Source organism: Musca vetustissima, unplaced genomic scaffold (genome assembly GCF_032173495.1).
Source record: "Musca vetustissima isolate MV318-11 ecotype Yass unplaced genomic scaffold, APGP_CSIRO_Mvet_v1 utg14119, whole genome shotgun sequence".
Taxonomy (NCBI): Eukaryota; Metazoa; Arthropoda; class Insecta; order Diptera; family Muscidae; genus Musca; species Musca vetustissima.
The window spans coordinates 53,344-72,466 of NW_026878456.1; the positions used below are offsets into that span (position 1 = coordinate 53,344).

The window sequence follows — 19,123 nt, forward strand, 5'->3', positions numbered from 1 at the left end:
GGGTTGAGATGTAGGGTATATTTAAGGAGATGAGATTTGAAAGCGTGCACTCATGTGTACGAAAAGTACTATGTGGTACTATATTTGGTACAAATTTAATTTGGATATAGAAATCCAGCTGGAATCCTGAAATTCTAAATTAAAATCACCATCGGATTGTGGAATTGGGATACTTATGTGTACGAAAAGTACTAAATCGTACTATAATTGGTACAATTAGGATTTGGGTGCACCGATAGAGCGGGAACAATGAAATTTGGAGTCATCAGGATCACTTTAGAGATGTAAGATTGGGATCAGAATTCAGATTAAGAAATTAATACTTAATGGTACTAAATTCAAATTTTAGGTGAATCAATAGAGCTAGAATCAATTCCGTTCCAGAACCTAAAAGAATCTACTCATTTTACATGTTTTGCAACTTTTTACTCGAAAACCGTTCCTCAACCCACAAAACTGGTAAAACATTGAATCAAATTTAAGAAAACACAAAACAAAATGGTTTTCTCTTTGTAAACTTTTTACTCGAGAAATTTGGCCGAGTAAAAATGGTAAACAGGAATACCTAGTTCTGATTGGCTGTTATGTTGATTTTGAAATATTGCCATCTAATTTTGGCATATTTACCAGATTTGCGTTCCCAAACTTTTCAAATTATTTTGTATTCTGAGAGCAATTTTGAAATGTTCCCCTTTTACTAGATTTACTATTAAAAAAGTACTGGAACAGACCAATCATGAAATTTGGAGTCAGGCTCGCTGTTGAGGTGTAAAATTGAGATATGTAGGAAATTTGTACTACTGTGTACTAAATTTGGTACAATTTAAATTGTGGGTGAACCGATCGAGTTGGAATCCTGAAACTTGGATTTAGAATCACCGTGGGGGTGAAGATTTGGGTTAAGAAGGGAGTTTTGGTACAATCCCAATTCTTGGATCTAGGATCACTGTCGGGGTGTATGTTTGGGTTAAGTAGGATATTTTGGAAATTCGTACTACTGTGTACTAAATTTGGTACAGTGTTAATTGTAAGTGAACCAAAAGAGTTGGAATCCTGAAATTTGAATCTGGAATCATTGTGGGGGTGTAGGATCGGGGTATGCAGGAAGTTTTGCTAGATTGTTGAGGTGGATACTTATGGAAATAATGTACATATGCTAAATGGAAATTTTGGATTTGGATGAACCTTTAGAGTTGGAATCATGAAATTTGATACTAAATGGTACTCAAATTTAATTTATTGTCGATATTAATGTGTGGATTGTTTTTTCTGACATATGCAGTTTTCTGTGAAAATAAAAAATGTTAATATATTTCCTGGTTTGCCAAGGTCTACGGAATTACATTTTGATAGGGAGGTATCAAAGATAGCGGAACGATGGTTCTCATCTTCGAACTTGATGTAGGTTTGGTAAATGTATTACAATAACAAATCGGACATTCAATTCGGGTGATATTGTACTGTGAGGGATGTACTTATTTTTATACCCTTCACCACACTGTGGTACAGGGTATTATGTCTTTGTGCATATGTTTGTAACAGGCAAAAGGAGACGAGATGGACATATGGTCCTTTTGAGAATATGCATAGAATCACTTTCTAAGTCGATTTATGCATGTCTGTCTGTCCATGTTAAATTGTAAACAAAGTACAGGTCGCATTTATAATCCGAATTGGATGAAATTTGGCATAAGTCACTTATTCGGTCCAAGGACGAACCCTATTGAAATTGGGAAAAATCGGTTCAGATTTAGATATAGCTCCCATATATAGTTTCGTCCGATTTTAAGTAAATGGTGCACCAAAGTCCCTATATATCTTTCGATTTGCATGAAATATGGTACAGCGTAATGAATTAGGCCTAGAATGATGTTTGTTAAGTTTCGTGAAAATCGGTTCAGATTTAGATATAGCTCTCACATATATTTTCGTCCGGATTAAGGTAAATGGTGTACCAAAGACCCTATATATCTTCCGGTTTGCACGAAATTTGGCACAGCGTAATGAATTAGGTCTAAAATGATGTGTTAAGTTTCCTTAAATCGGTTTGGGTTTAGATATAGCTTCTATATCTGACCAAATGACAAATTTAGTATCGGTTGTAGAATTACATGTTTATGGATTTATTTTATTGGTTCTTTAAAAATGCGGCGTCTGTTAGGATTCATCTTTTGAATATTCCCAAAGTGGTGAAGGGTATCATATAGTCGGCCCCGTCCGACTTTACTACTTTCCTTACTGGTTCAATATAATACAGTCTTTTAGTATTATATTGTGCTAAGATTAGATAAAATCGGATAGTCCCTTCGCGTGATATCCTATTTTCGGACTTAATCTAGGTAAGGTAAACATATTACGATGAACAATGTTTCGATGAAATTAGATATTCCGTTCGCTCCAAATGAGATGTACAAGTTTTCAAAAAATTGGCCCTTTGTGGGGAGATACGTGAAGTAGTTGACAGACGGATCTCATTTTCGGACATAGTATTGGTAAGATAAACATATTATGATGTGCAAATTTTCGATGGAATTGGATATTTAGTTTGCTCCATATGAGATGTTCAAGCTTTCAAAATGTTGACCGTTTTTTGGGGGAGGTACTAGAAGGAAGGGGCAATCTTTTAACATTATACACTCACGTTTAAAATATTTGGTCGAGCAAAATTTACTTCACATCGGATAGTACGTTCACGTATTATTATAAAATAAATTTTCACTAATATTTTTTGCAGTTTTGTAGTGAACGTACTTGACAACGTGGACCGATATCCATCTTCAAACTTGAATTAAGTTTGAAATAAATATTACGATGTGCCACGTTTAAATGTCATTCCCAGCGAGAGTTGTCGTGCAGACTAGTTTGCCCGACGGACATTTGTAAATCGACTCCAAATTGTCTGAAACTGATTTGGTAAAAAAAGCTGAGGGTATAATCAATATTTGTAAATCCAATATTAAGCGAGATGAATATCCGATTTAATCCAAAGTCTGCAAACTTTTAACAACTATAAATTAGTTTTGAAAATGGGATCCACAAAAGGTCAACATTTTAAAATTTTGTAAATCTCATAAGAAACGAACGGAATATCCACATTTAATTTAAACTTTGCACATGGTAATAGTTTTAAAAATCTAGATCCAGTTGAGACTCAACGGTCATCTACTTTTGTTATCTTCTATTTTAATCACAATTAAGGGCTCAGAAATACATGTACAAAGTTGAGGGTATTTTTCTTCGGTCTGTAGTTAAACAAACGTCCTCTACAGGATTTCTACTACATTTCATCTTCAATAGATTTCCTTTAATTGCTGTGAAACATATTTAACTCCTTTAACACATTAATTAGGAATTTTTATTTCCAATTCCGATTAACAAGGTAGTTATCTAAGTGACAACAATAATTGTCCATTACACCTTCTTAAGTATTGGTTAATAACGAACAGCAGACATTTTCAAAAGAAAATAATTTTCTTATTATTCTTGAGAAACAAAGGGCACTGAATGAGAAATTCATTGTCCTCAGACTAGAAATTAAAATTCTTTACTCTTGTTGGACCACAACAACAATAATCCCTGATTCAGGTGATAACAATGAAGTTCTAATGAACTTCCTTAAAAATTCCAAGTGACATTACATATTCAAGGTTTGTATATCACAACTCTGTCAAACGCACACTCATAAATTTACAAAGTATTATAACAGAGTATTTTAAGGACTTTAGAGAAGAGAGGTGGGTAACAGGTGATGGTGGTGGTGTTTTTAAAATGTGGCTCGTGATCATCATTAGTCAACCCTCCACGACAGAGAAAGGATGGCAATTGACTTAATTAATTACATGGCCATTGGTCTAGAATAACAAACAACTTATCTCCATTGTGATACACTGAAAGGATGTGCGAACTTTGGTATGCCAGCATGTCTGCCTTCTGGCTGTTTGTCTGTCCGACTTGAAAGTGTTAAAATAAATTTATTTCAGATTTTGTCACTTTCACACTTTAAAAGTGTGGAAGGTGATTGTGTCACTCATACTGCAACATACTTTGTGAGTGTATTAAAAAAACAACGCAATCAAAGTGTATCCTTTGTGTACGGAAAGTGTATTTTTATTCTCTAGTGTATGAAATAAGTTTGTGTTAGTGTATGTAAGCCACCGTAAGGTTTCTAAGTAAATATTAAAATAGAAATTCGGAGAGACATTATGTGTTCATTAGGGTTATGACATTTTTTTATAACATCAAATCTCTGTATCACAGTTTGATGAGTTTTTACGTAAGATTGGTTAAAACCTTAAAACGTAAGGTGATCCGATAAAAAAAACTCACGCACAAGTCATCTGAAAAATGTTGTTTATTGAAGCACACTTTATTGAAGTCACGGTAAGAAGATATACAGGGCTATCAAATTCGTGGTTTCAAAAGTTAGAGTCTGGAATTCGACATTTGTAAAACTAGGGTTTTAAACCAATTCGAAATGGTGTCTTACCGAAATATTTTGTGTCTCAACCCATGTTTCTTTGGACCAAATCCGTTTCAGACAATTTGGAGTCGATATACAAATATCCGGCCGTCCGTCTTGCCGGCTGGTGCGCACGATAACTCTCAAAGGGAGTAACCGATTTCATCAAACATTTGCACATTCGTAATATGTATTCCAAACTCAGAACAATTTCGAAGATGGAACCGGTCATTCTAAAGGGTCAACATTTGAAAACTTTTACATCTCAACGGAACAGAATATAAAATTTCATTGAAGCTAATCATATAGTAATATATTTTGCCTTCTTCTTCTAGTATCCCCACCCAGTGTCAACATTTTTATACCCTTCACCACACTGTGACACTGTCAGTTTGTCCGCCCCTCCTTGTATTTTTGTGAGCATGTACAGGTCGCATTTATGATCCGATTTGGATGAAATTTGGCACAGGTCATTTATTTGGCTCAAGGATGAACCCTATTGAAATTGGGAAAAATCGGTTAAAATTTAGATATAGCTCCCATATGTATTTTCGTCCGATTTTATGTAAATGGTGCGCCAAAGTCCCGATATATCCTTTGATTTGCACGAAATTTGGCGTAACGTACTGAATTGAGCCTAATGTGATGTCTACCAAGTTTCGTGAAAATCGGTTCAGATTTAGATATAGCTCCCATATATATTTTCGTCCGATTTAAGGTTAATATTGTACCAAAATTCCTATATATCTTTCGATTTGCACAAAATTTGGCACAGCGTAATGAGTTAGGTCTAGAATTATGTGTGTTAAGTTTCGTGAAAATCGGTTCAGATTTCGATATAGCTCCCTTATATAGTTTCGTCCCATTTTATATGAAAAATGGTGCACCATACTCCCAGTATTGATCCGATTGAGACAACATCTTGCACAGAGTAATGAATTAGGTCCTCATTGATGTGTACGATTTTTTTTTTTTTGATTTTTTTTTTCAGATTTAGATATAGCTTCCATATATAGTTCCGTCCGATATTATGTAAATTAAGACAAAATTTTGCATTGAAGTTACTACAGGTTGAGATCCGTGAAGTTTTGTTGAAATAAGTTCAAATTTAGATATAGCTTCCATATATATTTTCGTCCGATTTTTTGTAAATGGTGCCCCGAAGAGGCTATGTTTGATCTATATTCACGAAATTTAACAGCGGGTATAAAGTTTAGTCTATAATGCTTTTTGTTATGTTTTAAATATAGATCACATACAAACTTCAGTCCAATTTTATGTAAATGGCGCACAATATTTTTTTGTTGCTGAAATCTGTTCAGATGTATTAAGTTGGTGCGTGCGTATGAAATTTCGGATTCTTAAGTGATTTTATAAAACTGTATATCTTTCTTCAAAAACTGTTTATTCAATCAAAGTACGCTCCATTCGCTTCAATATACTTCAACCAACGAGATTTTAAAGCGTATATGCCCTTTAAAACAGCCCTAAAGGCTTGAAAAAATGAAAATCGGTCGGCGAGAGATGAATATGGTGGAAAAATGATATGGTGGAAAATGATTTCACCGAGAAATCGAGTTAGCAATGATGAGCATACGTTTAACCGCTCAGTCAGCTCGTGCGGTACCCACTTGTCCATCTTCTTAACCTCAATCAATCTGAGAAAGGTGTCTCAATCGTTGTATGGTTCATTTTTTAATCCCGATAGCAAGTTCCCTCGTGAATATGGCTGAATCCACTAGAGCCTTCAGGTCATCATTCTTCATAGATGTTTTGGGTCTTCCGCTCGGCTCATTTTGCAATGAAAAATCGCTAGTCCGAATTTTTTCGAACCAACGCTGCACTTTCCGATCGTTATCCGTATTCTTCCCAAACGCTTGGTTTATGTTGCATGCAGCTTTTGCACCACTATTACGATGTTTGTACTCCTGTAAGAAAATAACGCGAATGTCGACAGAATTCATATCGGCAATAAATTCAAAAGAAATATGAAAGGGAAGAACTTCGAGAAACCCTATATTGCTGAAATGAGTCTCTGGCAATGGACAATACGACTATAAATGAGGTTATGCCAAAGACAAAAGTATAACGAAAACGGGGAGACAAACGTCCACATGTAAAGAGGATCCGACATTTCATACGCACCAACCTAACATATAGTTTCCACATATATTTTTGTCCGATTATATGCAAATGGAGGAACCTATGGCAATGGCAATGGACAATACGACTATAAATGAGGTTATGCCAAAGACAAAAGTATTGAATTGAAATTGTTTCATAGCACCAACCTAACATATAGTTTCCACATATATTTTTGTCCGATTATATGCAAATGGAGGAACCTATGTCTGTTCGCTTTACATGAAATATAGCATAGCGTATGGAACCTATATTAATGTGTATTGGATTTTTGTCCAGATAAATTTTGGAGAGCTCACTGTGCTGCAAAACGGTTTGTTGTTAATCCAATATAAAGCATATTTAATGTCCGATTTGATTCAAAATTTACAAATTGTAATATTTTTACAACATCTAGATAAATGCCGAAGATGGGAACTATCGTTTCACTCTCGTTGGTATCACTCAATAAAAATTTTAAAACCTGTGTGAATTTCCGTAGATCTCTGAGGGTATACAACTGTCAGCAAACACCGACTTACATTGATGAAAATTGATCGCTTAGTTGTCTTACTGGGGTTCTGAGAATCCCCTAGTAATTTAAGAGAGGTCAGCAAAAGTTAATATTTGATGTGCTTGATCGAAACGACGATGCTTGTTATTGAAGAATACGACTTGGAGAATATGTGGTTTGAACAAAACGGTGACACATGGCATACACGTTGAGCGAATATGGCATATTTTATGTATGTATTTTATTTACGTTTACTTTTAAAACCACGAAATGTATAACCATGTATCTTAATATGTGCATTTTCAAAATTCTCATAATACCACTGTTTATGCAGTATGATTTTATGACGATACTTTCGGCAAGTCGAAGAAAAAACATTGTAAACATCTCTCAATGATTTTAACACTCCTAAAAGTATGCAACAAACAATGACTACAGCTGTTGTGTTTAATATATCTTTAATAGTGTAATGCAGGGATGCGAAATGAAATTATTCAAATTGTACTGGCTTTCAATAAAATGTGTACTTTTTTCAGTCCGATTGTACTTTTTATACATTTTTTTTAATAAAAATTTGATTGTTACTATCAATTAATAAAAACATACATATATATGATACCTTAATTTAGAAATAGTGCTAAATAAGTTATTGGGGTGCTATTGTACTTTTGACTTCCAAATAGTGCTAAAATTAGTACAATTGTACCAACTTTTGCATCCCCGGTGTAATGTATATTTACAAAGTATTACAAGTATTACAAAATTCACTGGAAATTTGTTAAAGTAAACATTTATTTGTAGAATTATTATTCCATGACATTATTATTTATTTTTGACAATAAACCGAACACAATTACTGTAATTATAGCAGCTAGATCAAACCATGAATGTGCACACAAATCCAAAGGATTTCCAAAAACAAAAAACAAAACACTTTTTGAGTATTGCCATTTGTTGTTATTTCGTACACAAAATTTAAGACAAGAAAAAACACGAGATAATGTTAAGAAAACAAACAATTAAATAATTATTGAAAACAAATAAAAAATAAAATTAATACATAATAGCAAAATATGTAAACAGCAAAGGAATATTTTTAACCGATTCGATATTTCAATGATTCACTTTCACGGCTGTGAAAACACTCACTTGCATTTCAACCAAAACAGAACAGAAAAAAAGAACACAATTTGCAAACAAAGGACGGACCGACGAACTAGGGCGATATTTGTTTATTGCGCCGCACCACACCGCAACAAGAACGAAGAAAAAATCGCAGATTTTTTTTTTTACAATCACCACGAAACCGATTAACAAACAAAACTGCAACAAATTTTATTACCAACCGTGGACTTAAATAATGACACACACAAAATCTAAGTCTTGTTTCGTCGGAATTTGATTGGCAACTAAACCGTCGGTGATGATGATGATGATAGTTACCCACTGGCTCACTCAAAGACTAGGGGTGGCAAAGCAAATAAATGATGCCAAAATAGCTGCCGAACACAGCACCTACCGACCAAAACAACCCCAACAAATGTTGAAAGTGTGGGGGTGGGGTGGGGGTTGGTGTTCATATTATACATTAGATGGCGACATTCTTCGTCATTGGCATTGTCGTCTCATGCCTCAGCTCACTAGAAGCCAGTAGCAACTTTTTTCGGCTCACTGCCATTTTGTAACAAATGTTTTGAACTGGAAAAACACCTCCAGTGTTTTTTTTCTGCTTCGGTTTTTGGTTTGCTTTGCTTAAAAATATATCACAGCTTTTTTGTTTTTGTGATAACTGCTGTTAACTGGCAATGGGTAAGGAGGATAATGACAACTAGAAAATGAAAACAAAATTTTGTGACGACACAATGACCTTCACCATCATTTGTATCACAAACACACACACACTTACAAAGTTTATTTATATGACGACTCTGCAAAAATCGCTAAAGGCTCGTTTGTGATTACGACAAGGAGAGAGAGAGAGAATGTAGAAATTTGAAAGAGAATTTATTAGAAAAAAGAAAACAATTGAGAGCAAACAAACGACAAGGAAAGGAAAAAAAGCGCCAAAAGAGAAAGTCTTAATAAAAACACAAACATGTTATGTTAAGTGACAAAGAAAAGCTTTTGTGACAACAGTGTTGCCAAATATTTTAATTATTTTTGCATAATATATCACAAAATAAACTGGATCCATAAACATGTCCTTCTGTAATTCATTACGCTGTGCCAAATTTCGTGCAAACTGAAAGATATTAAGGGACTATGGTACAACATTTACCTTAAATCGGACGAAAATATATATGGAAGCTATATCTAAATCTGAATCGATTTTCACGAAACTTAACACACTTAATTCCAGACCTAACTCATTACGCTGTGCCAAATTTCGTGCTGATCGAAAGATTTTAAGGGACTTTGGTGCACCATCTACATTAAATCGGACGAAAATATTTATGGGAGCTATATCTAAATCTGAACCTATTTTCACGAAACTCAGCACACATCATTCCAGACTCAATTCATTAAGGTATGCCAAATTTCGTGCAAATCGACTTTGGTGGACCATTTACATTAAATCAGACGAAAATATATATATGGGAGCTATATCTAAATCTGAACCAATTTTCAGCAAACTTAACACACATCATTCCATACCTTATTCATTACGCTGTGCCAAATTTCGTGCAAATCGAAAGATATATAGGGACTTTGGTGGACCATTTACATTAAATCGGACGAAAATATATATGGGAGCTGTATCTAAAACTGAACCAATTTTCAGGAAACACAACACACATCATTCTAGACCTGATTCATTACGCTGTGCCAAAGTTCGTGCAAATCGAAAGATATATAGGGACTTTGGTGGACCACTTACATTAAATCGGACGAAAATATATATGGGAGCTATATCTAAATCTGAACCGATTTTCAGGAAACTTAGCACACATCATTCCATACCTCATTCATTACGCTGTGCCAAATTTCGTGCAAATCGAAAGATATATAGGGACTTTGGTGCACCATTTACATTAAATCGGGCGAAACTATGTATGGAAGCTATATCTAAATCTGAACCGATTTTTTCCAATTTCAATAGGGTTCGTCCTTGGGCCAAATAAGTGACCTATGCCAAATTTCATCCAAATCGGATCATAAATGCGACCGGTAATTTGTTCACAAAAATACACAGAAAGTGATTCTATGCATATTCCCAAAAGGAACCATGTGTCTATCTTGTTTCTTTTTGCCTGTTACAAACATATGCACAAAGACATAATACCCTGTACCACAGTGTGGTGAAGGGTATGCAAATTCGGCATAGGTCAAAGTTCGGAGATATGACGTGATAATTTTTTTTTTTTTTTTTTTGCTGGCGACCCTATACATGAATATATTGTTTGATATTTGATTTGTAGCGATTGTATGTATTTGTATTGAGATTACATTACGAATGATCGAATGACGAATTTATTTGTAGAACATTTCGTCCTTCTAACTCGATTCCTTGTGAGTCCTTTTTGTCCTTAATTTATTTATTTCAATTATCACAAGATGTGATTTTGGTTATTGGAGGGAGAGAACCATATTTGCAGGAAATTGTCGATATATGTTCGTAGCTCCATACAAAAGGTTTTAAGTCAGTATTTAACTTAATTTTTGCCACTTACCCATTAAGGAAATATATACGACATTGTAAAAAGGACAAACACTTACCTGCAAAAAGAAAGAAAATATATATATATATATATATAAGATATTATTATACATTTAATTAGAGTATATTATTTAAGAAAAACCAACATTATTTAGGAACAACAAACCAATTCAGATGGCAACCCTAACTAGGTCGCAAGCTCAAATGCAACAAAAAATGTTTTGACACTGTTTTGGAAAAAGCTTTTTGATATCCCAGTAGTAAACTGTTAACTTCTATAAATCATTTAAATTTAATATATAATTATAATTTTGAAAGTGCTCACAATTTAATGGTATATATATAGGGTGGCCCATTTCATGGTCTCAAAAGTATGGAACTGGAATTCGACATCTGTCAAACTAAAGTGTTAAACCAATATGTTTCGGTCTAAAGTTTGAAATTGACGAAAATGGATCGCTTAACTATCTCACAATGCATAAAAATTATCGAAACCTACTACAACAAGAAAAATGTGTCAGTCGGTGTTGCCGAGAGATGTATACCCTCAGCCTATGGTTTGCGAAGGTCTTCGGAATTACACACAAATTTTATTATTCGCTTTATATAAGGTATGTTTTTATCAAACAGGTTTCAGAGTTACAGTTTTATCAAATCGATTGTTCAATTTGTTTCAATTTAATAAAATTTACAATTTAATAGAATACTGGCCATTTCTGGGGGAGAACTGGATCTAGGCTTTGTAAAGATAATAGATTGTGCAGAGTTTGGTTCAAATCGGACATTACTTTCGCCTAATATGGGATACAAAAATATTGAAAATATTGATCCTTTGAAAATAATAGTACCAGAAGGAGTGGACCAAGGGGTCCGATCTTCGGACTTCTTCTACAATTGGTAAACGTAAAAGTTTGTACAAAGTTTGGTTTAAATCGGATAGTCCGTTCGCATGAACGTTGACCCGTTGTGGGGTAGGTACCATAAAGAGTGGACCAATGGGTCCCATCTTCCTACTTTATCTAGGCTTTGCAGAGATAATAGATTGTGCAAAGTTTTGTTTAAATAGGACATTCAATTCGCCTGATATTGGATTTATAAATATTGAACATTTTGACCCTTTGTGGGAGATGTACCGGAAGGAGTGAGCAATGGACCCCATCTTCCTACATGATCTAGGCTTGGAAAAGATAATATGTTGGACATGTTTTGGTTCAAATCTAGTCATTACATTGGCCAGAAATAGGATTTATAATTATTAAAAATGTTGACCCTTTGTGGGGGAGGTACCAGAAGGAGTGGACCAAAGGGTCCCACCTTCCAACTTAATCTAGACTTGGTAAAGATAATAGATTGTACAAAGTTTCATTAAAATTTGTATGTTATAATAAAATTAATTTTTAGGACAATTTTGACCATTTTGTGGGGGAGGAACCAGCAATAGTGGACCAATGGATCCATCTTTAAACTTGGTCTAGGCTTTGTAAAGGTAATATGTTGTGCAAAGTTTGGTTCCAAACGGACATTCCATTAGCTTGATATTTTTATTATAAATATTAAAAATGTTGACCCTCTGTGGGAGGGGAGGTACCAGAAAGCGTGGACCAATGGGTCCCATCTTCCAACTTGATCTAGGCTTGATAAAGATTATAGGTTGTACAAAGTTTCGTTAAAATCGGATAGTCCGTTCGCATGATATAACATTAATTTTTTGCACAATTTTGTCCATTTTGTGGGAGAGGTACCAGAAGGAGAAGAGTGTTATTCCCCATCTTCAATATGTGCAAAGTTTGGACGGTCAGACAGACCGACGGGTGGACATTTTAATATCGACTCCAAATGTTGTGAAACGGATTTGGTCCAAAGAAACGTGGAGTATAAATCCATTCGCCTGACATTCGATTTATAAATATTGAAATTTTTGACCCTTTGGACATCGTTATATTTATAAAAAGTCGGTCCACATCTTTCAGTACCTCCCTCACAAAGGATCAACATTTCATCGAAACGTTGCACATTGTTATATGTTTGCCATACCTAGATTATATCCGAAGGTGGGATCCGTCGGTTCACTTCTTCTGGTACTTCTCACACCAAGGTACAAAATTTTGAAAATTAGTATGAAGCCAACGGAAAATCCAATTTCATCGGAAAATGGCACATCGTAATATGCTTACCATACCCAGATTATATCCAAAGGTGGGACCTGTCGGTCCACTTTTGGTAGTACTTCACCCCAAAGATGGTCAACATTTGGCGCAATATTAATTTTATGATATCTCGCGAACGGATTATCCGATTTGAAGTAATCTTTGCACAACCTTCTATTGTAACCATGACTGTATAATATTGACAAATGGGACTTATCTGTCCACTCCTTCTAGTACTTCCCTCACAAAGGGTCAACATTTTGAAAATGTGTACATTTCATATGAAGAGAACGAAATGTCCATATTTAATCGAATCTTTGCACAAAGTGATATTTTTTGCGTACCCTAAATAATGTCCGAAGATGGAACCCGTCAGTCTACTACCCGTCAGTCCCACCCAGTGCGAAGCGAATTTGATTCAAACATTGTTGATTGTAATATTTTACCAAACCTGAATCAAGTCTTATGATGGAAAACATTGTTCTACTCTCGTGGGCGCCTCCAATAAAAATGATGAAACCTGTGTCTAATTCCGTAGACCTTCGCTTAACATAGGCTGAAACAATGTATGCGTCGGCAACACCGACTGACACTTTTTTAACTGTTTTCTCTGCTACCGAAAGCACCTGTACATATTTAAGTGTAACTCCCACATCCGAGTACATGCTACAATGTAATTGGTATCAATTTAAAAGCCATCCACTCCTCTTGGATATACTCCTTCAGGAGTAAATATATACGCCATAGAATACAAGTTTTGTCAATTTTCACACAAAAGTCAGGGTTCATTTGACCCGCTAATATTCTTTGGCCCGATTCCCTTCTCCATGTAAAAATTCACGATGTTTGGGCCATAATTGCGGCCTCTAGAGCGACCATAAAATCAGACAAAAATTAATTTTTTGGTCCATTTCATCCCCTAAATATTATTCGATCTTTACCAAAAACAATAGGGGTCTTCATTGACCAGAACCGATCCCACATGCAAAATTTCGTGAAGATTGGTCCATAACTGTGGCCCGCATCGTGTTTACAAATTGTAATGGACAGACGGACGGACGCGGACACACATGTCTAGATCGACTCAGCTAGTCGAGATATGACGATCGGTATACTTAAATGTGGGCCTAGGACTAATATTTCGCGGCGTTACAAATTCTTGGGGCTGCACAAAGCTATGATACCCTGACAACATAGTTGTGTAGGGCATAATGAATAAATTGTCTTTAATTGAAATATATTTTTTTCTTTTCCCTTTTCTTTATTTTCTTAATGGTACTATTGTTGAAAGGATTTCTCTCTGCAAGTATAAACGTTACCTGTTGCAATTATCAGGATTTTTGTGTTTGTTTTTTTTTTTACTTTGTCTCTTTATTACTATAACGAAAATATTTACGATAAACTCAAGAAATAGAACAGGAAAGAGGAAATTAAATGTATTAAAATTCAAAGTAGGGCACCATGAAGCAACGATTTCAGTTCACTTCAACTGACTTTAACGAAAGTGCATGTTTACATGGTTTTTTTGTTGTTCCTTTTCATTAATAATTGCAACGAAATTTATGTAATCTGCATAATTTATTGAGAACGATACTGGAATTAACATTATTATAGCAGCTAATGCAGCAGCAGAGTTAAATCAATTATCTTCTAATTAATTAGTTTAAAGTTTCGTATGAATTAATTAATGTTGTGCAAATGGTACTCATATGTTTAATAACATATTTGGGAAATATTTTCCAATGACTTGTAGCATTTTTGTTAGTAGAAGAGCGATGTTAAGACAAGCCGATTAAATGTATGTAAAATTAAATGTATCAAAAATTCATCATACATCGGCTCAAACCATAAAAGGGCGGAATTTATGGGTCATGCAGCCATACAGCTCTGAATTGGCAACCTAACTTCATTCCTTCCCGCACATCAAGTGAAAAGAAAAACAAGTAAAAAAGTGACAGTCGGTGTTGCCGACAGATGTATACCCACGATATATAGATATATAAACTCACCCTATTACTTGCGGGGAAGGTAATCGGATTTTCACACAGGTTTTATTATTCGTTTTATATATAAGATATATGTTATCAACAAAAATGTTTCAGATTTAATGTTGATCAATTCGGGTATTCAAATAAAATTTACAAGCCTATATAATACTGACCCTTTTTGGGGAAGGTACCAGAGGAGAGGGCAGACGGGTTCCAACTTCGGACTTGATCTAGTCGATGTAAAGATAATATGTTGTACAAAGTTTGGTTCAAATCGTATATTCCGTTCGCCTGATATTGGATTTACAAATATTGCAAAATTTGAGCCGTGAGTCTCAAGGAGTGGACCAGTGAGTCTCAAGGAGTGGACTTGATCTAGGATTCGTAAAGATAATAGGTAGTACAAAGTTTGGTTCGAATCGGACATTCCATTAGCCTGATTTTAGATTTATAAATATTGAAAATGTTGAGGTACCAGAAGGTGTGACCAATGGGTCCGATCATCGGACTCGATTTAGGTAAAGAAAGTATGTTGTGCATGGTTTGGTTCAAATCGAACATTCCATTCGCCTGCATTTGGATTTATTTAGTATTGAAAAGTATTGAAAATTTCCACCCTTTGTGGGCGAGGAACTAGAAGGTACCATCTTCCTACTTAGTTTAGGCTTGGTTTAATAGGTTGTACAAAGTTTGGTTCAAATCTGATAGTCCGTTCGCATGATATTATAAAATTATTTTTTTAACAATTTTTATCATTTTGTGTGGGATGTACCAGAAGTAGTAGTCCCATCTTCAAACTTGAACTGAGTTTGGAAGAAATCGATTGGATGAAATCGATTATTCCCTTCGAGTGTTATCGAGCGCACCAACCGGCCAGACAGACGGTCAACCGAAGGACATTTCTCCAGATTTTCTGAAACGGATTTGGTCCAAACAATCATGGGGTCTAAAACCAATATTTCGATGAGGCACATTATCACGGTATCTGAGTGTATATACCCTCTGTAGCCATACAGCGGAGGGTATAACAAATAAACACCTAGTTAAGTTCGACCGGTTCGCAATTGTATCCCCTCCACCATGTGGACTGCAATCAAAATATCTTAAATCATTTGGGAAGATGACAACCCATCTGTTTTAGGAAAACTCGACAAGAGACATCAATGTACCAAAAATTAAGAGGGCCCGGAAAAGGGGTCACGTCCCTCTTTATATGGGGGTAATGTCGAAATAGCTCGACATTAGGTGGTGTTGCTACCGGAATAATAATTTTAATATACACTCCACCTTATGGCTATGGATATAACATCATAACTCTATATAAGTTGTGGCCCCCTTAGTCATACCGATTGACACATCTCGACTACCTAATTTCATTGAGACATGTGTATCCCTCCTCTTATCCATTTAAATTTGTAAACAAAGTGCATGCCACAATTATGGGTCAATCGAAATTTGCACGAACTTTCAGTTCTGGCCAAAGGCGACACTTATTTATGCGAATCGGAAAAAGTTTCCAACACGATTTGAATTAGACGAGTTAGACGTATGTAGTTCGAATAAGAAAAAAATGTCCGTGCAAAAAATCTTGGTTATAAATCTACAAGTGTCAGATAAGGCTGGGTTTTTGGAAATTCGTACTAAAACAGCATGAAAAGTACTAAATACGATACCATTTGTAATTGACGAACCGGTTGAGCTAGAATTCTAAAATTTGGATTGAGGGTTATTGAGTGTAGGATAGATGTACCAAAGGGTTTTTGACATTCGAAATACATCCAAAAAGTACTACATTGTACGAAATTTGTTACAATTTCATAGCGTGGGAATGGATAGGGCACAAAACTTAAAATTTGATTGAGAAATAGGGTCGATATATGGAGGTGGTTTTGAGAGCGTGTACTAATATATACGATAAGTACTAAATTGTACTAAATTTAGTACAATTTGAATTTGGAGACATGGATGGAGCTGGAATCATGATATTTGAAATTTACATTACCGTCGAAATTTTGAATTTTTTTATTGTGTATACGAAAAGTACTAAATCATACTATAATTGGTACAATTTGGATTTGGGTGAACCGATAGAGTTGGAATCTTGAAATTTGGCGATAGGATTTACTTTTGGGGCTTTATATAAAGTTTTGAAAGTTCGTAGTAATGTTTACTAAATTTGGTACAATAAAAATTTGGGTAAACCAAAAGAGCTCGAATCCTGAAATTTGGAGTTAAGGTCACTGGCATATGTAGAAAGTTTTGCAAATTAGTACTAATGTGTACAAAATGGTACCAAATGAAGACTTGGGTTAACCGATAAAGCTGGAACACTGAAATGGATGTAGTTTGGGAAATTCATACTTATGCGTACTAAATTGTACTAAATTTGGTATAATTTGAATTGTAGGAAAACTGATACGAGTAAGTCTGGGATCCTGAAATTTGGAGTTAGGATCATTGTTGGGTTGTAGGATTGGCGTATGTAGAAAGATTTGGGAATTCGTACTAATGTGTACTAAATGGTACCAAATTTGGAATTGGGTGAACCTATAGATAAATTTGAAATTTGATGTTAGGATCAGTCTTGGAGTGTAGGACTGGGTTATGGAGAAAGTTTAGGAAATTCGTACTAATTTGTACTAAATGCTACCAAATAGAGATAGAGCTGGAATTCTGTCATTGGATAATACGATTTCCATTAGATTGCGTGATGTAGTTAGTAATGATGTAGGTAGTAAATATGCTATAATTTGGATTTAGCTGAACCGATAGAGCTGGAATCCTGAGATTTGATGATTGTTAATGTCGTTGGTTATGGAAATTTATATTGATGTGTACTAATTGGATTTGGGTTAAATTTGGATTTGGGTGATTCTACATTAGATTAGTGTAGGACTCGGGTCAGGATTCAGTTCAAGAAATCAATACTTATGGGTACTAAATGGTACTTAATTTGGGTTAAGTAGGAAGTTTTGGAAATTCGTACTACGGTGTACTAAATTTGGTACAATTTGAATTGTGGGTGAAACGATAGAGTTGGAATCCTGAAACATGGATTCAGAATCTGGTATGGAAATAATATGTGCTAAATGGAACTAAATTTTGTAAACTTTGGATTTGGGTGAACCTTTAGAGCTCGAAGCATGGCATTTGGTACTAAATAGTACTTAAATTTAATGTAATTATTGTGTGGATGGCTTAGTTGTTCTGACACATGTTCAAATATTTCCCACATTCGCTAACGAAGTAGCGGGCATTAGCTAGTAATAAAATAATAAATCTCCACGTATCATGTGGCGTATAATTAATGAAAGAACTGAAAATAGTTATCATACGGTGCACAGTGGGAACAAATGCAGATCTAGCGCGCAGAAAATAAAAGTAGATATTTTACTGTATGTTTATCGATATTTTGGATAAAAATAGATTTAGATGGACAATTTTAATTATTATATGAACAAATTTGGCAATTTCGTTTTTTTTTTTATTGACCCATTGAACGCCGATTTTTTTTAGAAAAAACTTAAATTTTTAGGTGAAAATTACTATTTTGAAGCATTTGAAACCTTTTATAATAAGCAACATTTTTATATATTATAACTAATAGTACTCCTAAAATGGGAGCTTCTTTTAAAAATGCCGAAACATTTGGGGGGTAAAAAGTGGGTTAAGGGCAAACACTATTGTTATTATATATATCTTCATTATTGTTAATATTACATATCTAAAACATTAAGCTATATATATTTTACAAAATATAGACGTTACTAAATACTAATCACATTCAGAATCCGAGTTTTGATCTAAATTAGTTGGTAGCATTGGAACCTCCAGTAGTTTAAGGACTTCTTCAGATAGTGGCTCACTATATCGATGGTTAAGAGATGTACTACGAGACAAACTTGATATTTTTGGATCAGAAGAAAATAGTAACATATTGAAAAGATACCTCATTGTTTCCTCAGGACTAATTTTTCTAGTGTACAGTTCCCTGTAGTTCCGAAAGTCCTTATTTCTGGATTCCATGGCTTCTTCAGACAACATTCCTATGGGCAAAGCTGCACATTTAATTATTATGTGCTTATAGCGAAAACCATGTAGGTAAAACCGTGTATATATGAATGTTACACCAATGATATTTTTCAGGGTTCATAAAGTGGACCCTTTACCTGCGGTATTTTAGAAGACTCTTACAACCGATTTCGTTGTAATTTCACTTTTTATTTAGAAAGACAT

The 19,123-nt window shown here is 34.7% G+C and overlaps 1 protein-coding gene across 1 annotated transcript in view; it reads right to left on the bottom strand.

Annotated features, from left to right (window-relative positions):
• The window catches only part of LOC133323204 (cAMP-dependent protein kinase type I regulatory subunit), a 79,016-nt gene that overhangs the window by 44,649 nt on the left and 15,244 nt on the right, over window positions 1-19,123 (bottom strand). The gene's annotated exons all lie outside the window — the stretch shown is intronic.